The sequence below is a fragment of the Periplaneta americana genome, chromosome 14 (genome assembly GCF_040183065.1).
Source record: "Periplaneta americana isolate PAMFEO1 chromosome 14, P.americana_PAMFEO1_priV1, whole genome shotgun sequence".
Taxonomy (NCBI): Eukaryota; Metazoa; Arthropoda; class Insecta; order Blattodea; family Blattidae; genus Periplaneta; species Periplaneta americana.
The window spans coordinates 121,766,466-121,778,483 of NC_091130.1; the positions used below are offsets into that span (position 1 = coordinate 121,766,466).

Consider the following 12,018-nt stretch of genomic DNA (forward strand, 5'->3'; position numbering starts at 1 on the left):
TAATAATAATAATAATAATAATAATAATAATAATTATAATAATAATAATAATTATTATTATTATTATTATTATTATTATTTAATTATTTAATTGTTTGATTATTTGCTTATTTACTTATTATTTATGTATGTATTTATTTATTTACTTACTTACTTACCTACTTGTTTGTTTGTTCGTTCGTTCGTTCGTTCGTACTGGCAGAGTGAAGGCCGTAGGGCCTTCTCTTACACTCTACCAGGTCACAAGGTATACAAGCAGAGAAAATTTAACAAAAAGTTAAAGATTAATATTTCAGGAGGAAAATTCGCTCCGGCGCCGGGGATCGAACCCGGGTCCTTGGTTCTACTTACCAAGCGCTCTGACCACTGAGCTACGCCGAATCCAATCCACAGCACCGGAACGAACCTCCCTCCTTCAATGTTTCCATTTGTTTAGCTAGCAGCGCATATTTCTGTACAGATTACTGTGCACTTAATTGCGGAATCCCGGCCAAACAAGTCACTCAGCTGAGTGCGCCTCTTATATAATGGCAGTTGACCTGAACATAATGTCAACATATATGCCTAAGTTGGAGTCAGGCCACAAAGGGAAACATTGAAGGAGTAAGGTTCGATCCGGTGCTGTGGATTGGATTCGGCATAGCTCAGATATCAGAGCGCTTGATACGTAGAACCAAGGACCCGGATTCGACCCCCGGTGTCAGAACGAATTTTTCTCCTCAAATATTAATTGCCAATATTACAGATGTTTCTGTAGGACAAATTAATAAAATCTTAATAAAAAGTTGAAGGACAGAATACTAACATATTACAAATAATAATAATAATAATAATAATAATAATAATAATAATAATATATTTATATACTTATTTAATTGTTTGTTTGTTTATTTGCTTATTTATTTACTTATTTATTTATTTATGTATTATTTATTTATTTACTTACCTACTTATTTCTTTGTTTGTTTGTCTGTCTGTCTGTTTGTTTGTTTATTTGTTCGTTCGTTCGTTTGTACTGGCAGAATTAAGGCCAGAGGACTTTCTCTTACACTCAACCAGGTCACAAAGTGTACAAGCAGTGAAAATTTAACAAAACGTTAAAGGCCAGAATACTAATATATTACAAAAAAAGAATAATAATAATAATAATAATAATAATAATAATAATATAATAAATTTATTTATTTAATTATTCGTTTTTTGATTATTTGTTTATTTACTTATTTATTTATGTATGTATTTATTTATTTATTTATTTATTTATTTACTTACGTACCTACTTATTTGTGTTTGTTTGTTTCTTTGTTCGTTCGTTCGTTCTTTCGTTTGTACAGGCAGAGTTTAAGGCCTTAGGACCTTCTCTTACACTCAACCAGGTCACAAAGTGTACAAGCAGTGAAAATTTAACAAAACGTTAAAGGACAGAATACTAACATATTACAAAAAAAGAATAATAATAATAATAATAATAATAATAATAATAATAATATTTATAATAATAATAATATAATAAATTTATTTATTTAATTATTTGTTTGTTTGTTTATTTGTTTATTTACTTATTTATTTATTTATGTATTTCTTTATTTATTTATTTACTTACTTACCTACTTATTTGTTTGTTTGTTTCTTTGTTCGTTCGTTCGTTCGTTCTTTCGTTTGTACAGGCAGAGTTTAAGGCCTTAGGACCTTCTCTTACACTCAACCAGGTCACAAAGTATACAAGCAGTGAAAATTTAACAAGTTTAAGAACAGAATACTAACATATTACAAAAGGAATAATAATAATAATAATAATAATAATAATAATAATAATAATAATAATAATAGCATAACAAAATCGACACTAAGCATGTGAAAATAATACCATAATAGTAATAAGAAAGTAAAATACAGTTCTGTAGATTGGAATATAATAAAAGCAACTCAGTTAGTACAAATAGTTAATAGTGAAACGTAAGGAAGAATACAGAAAAAAATGGAATGTAATTAAAAAATAATAAAAAAAGAAGCGAAAATTACTAAAATTAAATAAAATCCATAATAAAAAGGGTATGATAATAAATTCATCTGGTGGTCAAGAGAACAAAAAACTCAAAGAAAGGAAAATGAATATATGTATATATTTTACAAAACTATCGCAGAGAAAAAGGGCTTGTAATTGAAAGGAATCTAAATTTAAAAAGTACAATTTTAGTTTATAGACCATGTCAAGAAGAAACTTAATGCTACAAACTATTAATTCACTGTCTCAGTCTAGTTGATTTAAAATATGGTACCGATACAAGTTTGAAACGTAAAAAACATTAAAACTTATAGTGTTACATTTAAAAAACGACTGTTTCGAAACTTGTGGATACGTATATCAGAGGCTTTTCTACTAACTAGCCATTCGAGGTATTTCTTCGATTAATTAATACATACGCAAGCTGGGATCAGAGTTACGTTGAATCGATGTTTGAATGAGCCGATGAATGGATGATGGATGAATCGATGTATGATTGATTGATTGATTGATTGAATATACAGAGAGAGGAAAAATTATCAATTAAATGGTAGGCCTACCCGATGATAATCGCGTACTTGCAAGAGCTCCTGTAACTCCTGCATTTCTCAATGTGGTCTTCCTTTGCAGTCAATCCACAAAGAGTGAGAAACAACTTGAATATTCGATAAACCGAACCTGAGACACTGCGCGAGACGAGAGAGCTTTGCATACTGACTATAGCGCCAGGCGTTCAATAGCAATACATAATTTCTACTTTTCGAAACCGGTTGTACACGGCTCTAGCCTGGGGACATTTGTTTACGTATAGGTATGAGGAATACACATTGAAAATACGAGTGCGTGTCAAATACATCAATACTATTTGATAACAATATATAATCTCATAAATTTCTCGCCATTGCAACTCTCTAGCCATATCTTATTGTTGTTCTTTAGATAACTGCCCGAAGACCTTCTAATCCAATATTTCTGCCGCTCTTCATAATTTTGTTACATTCACATGGAGAATCGTGGATTATAACAGTGTACAAAGTCGTTCCGAAAGTAATGTCTCCTATTTTTTTATGTTGACCTGTGACGTCTGGACCGGATGTTAGGGCATTATAGTAGACGTTGAATATTCACGTTAATATCCTGTTAGTTTGGTTGTCGTGCGACAAATAGTGGCAGCAAAGCAGTTGACCAAAATAGCATCTGACATAGAGGCGCGTAAGAAACATAGATGTAATATTGACTTCCTCACTACCGAGCAAATTGCACCCATTCACATCCATCGATGTTTGTGAAAGATGTATGTAGACGATACATTGGATGCGAGGCGGTGGATAGTGCTTTCAACAGGGACTAAAATGGAAGTCCTTTCGTATAGGCGGGATGTGATTCTTTTGGGCGTCATCGAGCCTGGAGGAAGTGCCAGTTCTGAACGCTACAAGCAGATGCTAATGAAGCTGAAAGCCTGAATTTCCAGTCAGACCAAAGAAGAAAAAAAAAACCTTTCGTTTGCAACTCGACCCCAACCAGTTCCGCGACCACGTTGCAAACTTTTGGCTGGACTGTCCTACCACAGACGCCGTACAGTCCAGATTTAGAGGCGTTAGGCTTCCATCTCTTTGAGCCTATGAAAGATGGACTACATGGACAATATTTTCCAGACTAGGATTCTACCATCACAGCTGTAATAAAGTAGCTTGCTTCTGTTTGTAGAAACTTTTACGAGCGCGGCATACAGGCTCTCGTTCTTCGCTGAATAAGATTGGTGGTCACTATGCGGAAAAGTATAACCAAAGCCACCGTTTCTGGCGTGTGAAATAAGTAGTGGGAACGTTGAGAGCGAGTATCTTATCTTTGTCGCATTGTGTGGGGAAAAAAAAACTGACAACTATGATTGGCATGCCGCTAACGTGACTTCTGGTTAGGAGGTGTCACCCTCTCTCAGCCGAAATGGCAATAGATGTCAATGACTGGGCAAAGAACTCAAGGACACGCCCCAGAGGCGTGAAGAGCGAGTATCTTGCTTTTAACGCAGTCAGTGAACAATAAGACTGACAATAAACACTGTGATTGGCAGACTGCTGACGTGACGTGTATTTGGGTAGTACCGTTCTCAGCTACACTGGCAACAAGTACTCACTAACTGGCTTTTTACTTAAGGACACACGCCAGATACGCTTGCGCTGTCTGTAACTGTATATAGTTCAAATTTTACTCCATCTGTCTTGTTATGCTCTCTGTATATCTTGTAGTTTCCATGAAAATAAATAGGAGATAATATAGAATAACTCTTCTCGGGAGAACCCGAGAAGAGTTATTCTACATCAAACGCCGGGAAAGCCTCAAGTCATACAGGAGATATTATTTTCGGAACGACCTTCTAGGTTGCATTGGACATTAATTAATATTATGAGTAACTTCGATTGCGGTTGGCCTATAATTTGGGATAAATTAATATTATAACGTTTCAAATTATAGTGGCATGCGTTTGGTACAATCATACTGGATGACCGGTTCGAAGTACGGATATGTCAACTAATTCAACATGATTGTATGTTTGTTTGTGTATGGTACACTAAACCAGAGCTTGTAATTATTGTATCTGTTTGCTATACTCTGAATTTACTTGTGTTGGGACTATGTGCGTACTATATATATCTATTTTGTAAATAAATTTCACGAAACAAGCTGATACACAAATTTAAAAATTCATTTTTTCCAGGGAACATTTACAGTGCAATGGATGCAGTTGAGTGACTAAAGCATTATGCAGTTGTAATGTTTGTATTAAAATATAATAAAAGCGAAATAGTATTGTAATTGCGTGTATTTATGGACAATTAATTTTGACATTTAAGCAGTCGCGTTGGAGTTACGTTGACCTCCAGTGTTATATTTTGGCTTTAGCAAAGAAGGGCAGCACTGCTACTTACAGACCTGTTACTAATTCTACGTATTACTCTGTGAATAGATTTATTATACCTACGTACTTAGACTTCAACAAACAACATTTGATAACACAATCTCAAGGAAAAAAATGGAACTCTCTGCATCATAATCCACAGTTAATTCCCGATTTACCACGAAAATCGTCTGTTGCTGCATTTAGATTGGCAACAGGCCATGGTTGTTTGGCCAAAGACCTGCATAGAATTGGAATATATCAGTCCCCTAACTGCCCATTGTGCAACTCAAACCAAGAAATGGATTCGGAACACCTCAAAATCTGTGCTTCAGTGGCTGACCATGATAATATATTTGAAAAATATTGGAGTCCAAGAGGTCAAATGACTTTATTCTCAGAAGCCTGGCATTAGAAAACAACAACAAATATTTTGGTTTGTATTATTCATACGCAGTTTTCTACATTATCTCAGGTCATCGGTACAGATGGGGAGGCTGGCATGTTAGCTGTGTGATAGGAGAAAGAATGAGCTATCAGAAAGAGAGTTTGTTTCATGATGATTAATATTATACAAATCTACTAATATGGAAGTTAATCGCAGACTAACCTTGCGTCGAAAAATTGAAACTCAATTATAACATGTAACACAAACTTGAGAAAGTGCAAAAATGTGTGTTTTAGAGTTTGAATTTAAAGATTATATCAAACGTTATACGATTTTCTTTTTAATTATTTTTAAACCAACTCTTGAATCTCTGCATCAGTTACTAGTTGCCGCTGCGCTATTTTTCCTCTGGTAGTAGGCATACTGTCAGATGCTTTACCAATTCACTGCGGGCTAAAGCAAGGAGATGCACTATCACCTTTACTTTTTGACTTCGCTCTAGAATATGTCGTTAGGAAAGTGCAGGATAACAGAGAGGATTTAGAATTGAACGGGTTAAATAAGTTCCTTGCTTATGTGGATGACGTGATTATGGAAGAAGGAAATTCACAAACTATAAGAGAAGACACAGAAATTTTACTTCACGCATGTAAAGAGATAGGTTTGGAAGTAAATATCGAAAATACAATGTATGTGATTGTCTCATGACCAGACAGAATACTGTACGAAATGGAAATATAAAAATTTGGAAATTTATCCTTTGAAGAGATAGAAAAAATTCTAATATTTTGCAGGAGCAGTAAAAAATATAAATGATACTCGAGAGGAAATTAAATGCAGAATAAATAAGAGAAATGCGTGTTATTATTCGGTTGAGAAGATTTTATCATCCAGTCTGCTTTCAATAAAGCTGAAAGTTGGAATTTATAAAACAATTATATTACCGGTTGTTCTGTATGGTTGTGAAACTTGGACTCTCACTTTGAGAGAGAAACAGAGGTTAAGGGTATTTGAGAATAAGGATCTTAAGAAAATATTTGGGGCTAAGAGGGATGAAGTTACAGGAGAATGGACAAAGTTACACAACGCAAAACTGCATGCATTGTATTCTTCACCTGACATAATTAGGAACATGAAATCCAGACGTTTGAGATGGGCAGGGCATGTAGAACGTATGGGCGAATCCAGAAATGCATATATAGTGTTACATGGGAGACCGGAGGGAAAAAGAGCTTTAGGGAGGCCGAGACGTAGATGGGAAGATAATATTAAAATGGATTTGAGAGAGGTGGGATATAATGATACAGAATGGGTTAATCTTGCTCAGGATAGGGACCAATGGCGGGCTTATGTGAGGGCGGCAATGAACCTCCGGGTTCCTTAAGGGCCAGTAAGTAAGTAGGTATACTGAAAACGATGTAACAATATTACGTAACATTACTAAATCCATAAATAGTAATATACGTTACAAGAGCGGTATGTTGACGTTTTCATGGTCGAGGAAAAGATTAAAAAAGCGAAACGTATCGTACATTATTTTGTGCGAAGATCGTTTATTACATACCTGAAAGACAAATTTCTAATTAGTTGCAATGAAATCTCCATGTTGGTTTCTGTTTAATGACGGCAACTTCGGAAAACAAATCTCTGTATCTTTAACATTGTTCCTATAAAATGTTTTCTGTGTTTACTATACTCCAGCAGGCCGTGATATACGTCTGTCTTTTTTCCCCCCAGTCTATAAATGCGAACTTAAAACAAACGGTAAGGTTATGTAATGATTTATTTTTCATTTTAATATTTTAACAATATTATTTCTATAACATATTGCAGTAATAACATCGGCATCTGGAATCTTGTTGATTTTTCCACGGCTTCCTTAATGTTACTTGTATCGGGAATGCAATAAGTTTCGTTTAGTAGTAGAATCTACTTAATTTTTACAAATATTTAAAAACAGTAATTAACATTGCAATTTAGGTGAAATTACAGCGGTAAGTTTCCAATTTATAATGATTACTATCTTAAACGTCTCTAAAAATAATGTGTTAAAAGCCTAAAGCAGTAAAATGAATGTCGCGCTTAAGCGGTAAGAAGAGGGAAATTGTTATGTGTGTTACGTTGGGAATACTGAATGTGGTATTTCACGCTCACCGCGTATTGGTTCTGTGCGGAAAACAAGCAAATACGCACGATCTCGCACAAAATAATTTTATTATTTGACTGATTTCTGTTTCATAAACATTAGTATTTAGTATTTATTTATTTATTTAACCTGGTAGAAATAAGGCCATCAGGCCTTCTCTGCCCCTATTCTTCACAACTTATAAAATACACACACTAATATAGTTCATTAGTCCGCTGATTGCATATGGAGTTCAGTTGCTGATGGTCATGCATGATTTAGTCTGGTTGCAATGTGTTTGGGAGCATAACGTTGGTAGGGAGCTTAAGAAGCTTTTTGAGTTTAAGTCTGACAAGCATACTAAAGTAGACGGTATTGGTTCTTAACAGGTTTCTTTAATATCTTTTCTGTTATCGAAGAAGAAAGATGTTTCTTAATGAAGATTGTTCATGAGCATCGGCCATTTTAATAGAAATGACGTAATAAAACAACAGCGATCGTCTTCTTTTCTTACCTAGCAGTAATACCAATCGTATTCCACTACAGTTTAACTTAACCGAGACTCTGTAATACGACGCATTGAGTTAAACTCTCGGTTAGATTTAACTTTGGTTTAACTTCATCTTTAAATTAACCGTGTTTATGAATCGAATTTTTGCTTGGGGGTCAGTTTGACACTTATGCCAGTACTAATGTCACAAATTAGTTCGCGATCACTTTAATGTTCATTGAGAGAACTGTAAAATGCTACAGACTTATGTAAATAAATTAATCAGAGCTATTAAAGGGCGTACAAATTTTTTCTAGCGTAAGTAATGGGCGTACTTATTAATACTTCCACTTTTTTATTCATTCATTTAGTGTTCTGCTCAAGGGCAGGTTTTTCACTGCAAGCTCAGCTTCCTCCAATCTTTCCTATTTTCTGCCTTCCTCTTTGTTTCCTCCTATGATTAATATATCTTAATATCATCTATGATCTAATATCTTCTTCTACCCCGAACTCTTCTCCCGTTCACTAGTCCTTTCAGCGCATCCTTCAGTAGGCAGTTTATTCTCAGCCAGTGACCCACACAATTTCTTTTCCTCCTCATGATCAGTTTTAACATCATTCTTCCTTCACCAACGTTTTCCAACACAGTTTAATTTCCTATTCAGTCTGTCCACTTCACATGTTGCATTCTTCTACATATTCAAATTTCAAATGATTCTATTCATTTCTCTTCACTTCGTCGTAATGTCCATGATTCCGCTCCATACAATGCCACACTCCATACAAAGCACTTCATCAGTATTTTCCTTTGTTATTTTTCAGAAGTCCGCAAAAAATGCTCATTTTTCTATTAAAATCTTCCTTTGCCATTGCTATTCTCCTTTTGACTTCTTGCCAGCAGCTCATGTTACTGCTTATAGTACACCCCAAGTATTTGAAACTGTCCACTTCCTCTACTGCCTCATTTAGAATTCTAAAGTTTATCTACTACATTTTTTTCAACAGTAATCTCACTAGAGGTTTTGATTTATGTAAAGAAAATAAAAAATCGAGTGGGATTTAATTGACTATTACACGATTAGAAGAAAGTATATAAAGATTCGAAGTAACGAAGTACTCCAATACAAAAAATATTAATTGACTTACGGAAATACAACTGTCTTCAAATGTATTATTGTACCAGCTCAAATACGCTAGGTGGCAGTAGTGTGTTATGTTTAGCTGGATCCAGACGGCGGTGGTTTAGTTGTTTTCTTCTCATCAGTTGTGCCAACTATGGAATCTTCATTCAACTCTGTGGACGGTTACTAGTCAAGAAGGCTTTGTTGATTCAGTTTCATTTTTATTAAAACAGTTGCCTTCCACTTCAATTATCCGGATCCCAATAATCAACGCCACTTGACAGATGATTTTCAATAAATCTGAATATTAAACAATCTCTGATACGTGACTATTCATAATATCATATAGCAGAAGCTATAACATAACCTAAATAATATAAACAAGTGTTGGAAAAGTTTTAATTAGGGATGATGAAATAAACAAGAAAAGTTTTAATTAATGATGGTAAAATAAAAAATAAACATTAATAATTTTAAAAGGAACAATTATTGAAAGTATAATTTTCAAATTTGAATGTTTTAGTGGTTTTTATATTATATTAGACGTGTGCGTAAAAGAAGTGGAACTCGTTGATGTACATGGTGTATTCCTCAACTTATTCAGAACTTCCGAATGGTGCTCTTCATTTATTTGTAAATAGGATTTCAGGAAAGATGCATAGCTATGACCAGTGATCTTTATTAATTCTTGTTCTTGAATGTCAATGCGAGTCATATTTGAAACTGCTGTGAATCGACTGGAGTGGTTTGTAATTTTTTTTTTCCTTTTGACGTCCAGATCAGTGCAGTTTGAAATGTTGGCAAACAAAGAAACAAGTGCTAGGTTAGTGATAAAAATAAACAAATGCTAGGGACGCGAAAAAATTAAACAAATGCTAGGACACGATAAAATTGTGCGATAAGCAGCCATGATTAGTTGAAAGACGTCCTTTCGTACCGTTTTATTGGTCAACAGTAGTGTGACGTAGTAAAAGTGTAATAGTTACTGTAAACACAACATTTTATGGAGTAAAACTGAGCTTTCGGCACCAGAACACAGAAAAACCGAACCCGGGTGCACTGGACTTGTAAGTAAAAATATTACCGAAATACATGTGACATATCTTATCAATTACCAATACGAATTATCAACGTGCTTATCATAGAGTTACAGTGTGAATGGTGTTATGATAATCTAAAAAAATATAATGCCTTTTTTTCACTTGTTTTAACTAATGTTGATGAATTAATTCATAACATTCACAGGAGAATAAAGAAACCTCATTATTATGGAAGTTCATTGGCAAAATTTTTGTAGTATCTTGTTCTCCTTTTGCTCTTTTAGGTGAAAATTCCGAGGCGAGAGAGCGTGTTGCATGGTATTCCAAGCACGCAACGCCAACCTGCCATATCCCACCAGTTCCCTCCCTTTATCACGTTATTTAACTTTCTAGAAGCAGGCCTTCCTACTACAGACGACAAAAAAACGTTGGTCACCTACAATAAATAAGAATATTTTCGGCGTGGGGGATTTGTATTTTAATATAATTTTGAGAATTCTTTCTGCATATATATTTGAGTAAAGTAGGTGTGACTTAAAAATGCGAAGCAGGTTCTTTGTTTATCTTTAAATTTCCTAGACATGTTACGGAGGCACGTTATTGTAGATGGCGTTATGAAATAATATTACACTGATTTCGAGAAAATAAGCTATATTAAGGCACTTCAGTGTCCATTTCATTGCGAAATTACAACAGAGGAATTCCACCTATGTAATATCTGGTGTGAGATCAAATAATGGAATATGAAACTACTGAAAACCCAAGAGAATATAATAATTTTCGATAGATAATACCTTAGTAGTGTCAGTTAACAAAAGTCTGGGTTGTAAATGGATTGTGAATTAAATTAATATTGATTTTCTTCGTGTGTTGAAAGGGGTTAGGTACAGCTTACAGCAGTAAAATTTTGGAAATATTCAACATTTTTTTCCTCCATTATTGTATCTTGTACAGGGACATAATTTCATTTTTACTTCAATTTTTATTGTAACTGAGTTTTTGAATGTACTTCACTCCCACCCCTTCTACTAGTGAAGTTCAACCGTCCTCCACACAGAACCAAGACCGCATATACAGTCATAGTAGCCTTACGGTCATAGTAAACAGTACGTTCCAAAATTATGTTCGCGTTTTCCAGCGACGAAAGAGCTTTCAATATTGAATCATTTTCGCACAGGTACTGTCATCCATTTGCCTACGTCGTATCCCGGTTTCCCCCACCAGCTTTTATTCGCCACCTAGTGGCTAGGCTGACTTAGCTCTTTTCTGAGAACATTAATTTCTGTTTGGAATTGGACGTCTACGTAATATTATACAACTGTTTAAAACAACTTAAATAAAAGGGCCTCGTTAAGTAACTGTCATGTGATTTTCTCCCTTTCTACGACCCTACGACATAACCACTTGGACGGACACTAGATAGTATGTCTGAGTAATTTTATCTTTTCTGATCGGGCAGAAGCGAAGATTGAATTTACAGTACGTAAGGTACTCTTTTATGGAGTAGGTACAATATTATTTCAACATGAGTTACTAGTACGAAGGACGAAACTGGTAATTGGGATTAAATACAATAGTCTGTAGTGCGATACATTAGAACTGAAGCCTGTAACGAAATGAACTGCCACGATTTTCAAAAATGTGTTTAAATATCCATATTATGTTTATTTTTCAATTTAACTTCATTCTCTATATTGTACGCTAATGTACTGTAGACAATATAATATACACTACATATTGAATACGTCCACATGGACAGCTCAGTTCTTGAGTAAAAACACTAATTGTTAATACGGTACTGTATTTTGATTAAACAAAAACCTAATGAAAATGATCAAACTCAAAAGCGTGATATTTCCTAGTTTACGTTAATGGATGAACTATTTTTCTTCCCTCCTACACATAGTAAAGTGATTTGTTTGTATATTACGCCAGTATCATCGAACTCCAGTC

General features: G+C 34.5%; 1 non-coding gene across 1 annotated transcript; it reads right to left on the reverse strand.

Moving 5' to 3' along the window:
* Positions 1-308: 308 nt before the first annotated feature.
* Positions 309-381, reverse strand: TRNAT-AGU (transfer RNA threonine (anticodon AGU)). The gene has a single exon. It is a non-coding gene; the product is annotated as a tRNA-Thr (tRNA).
* Between the last annotated feature and the right edge of the window lie 11,637 nt (positions 382-12,018).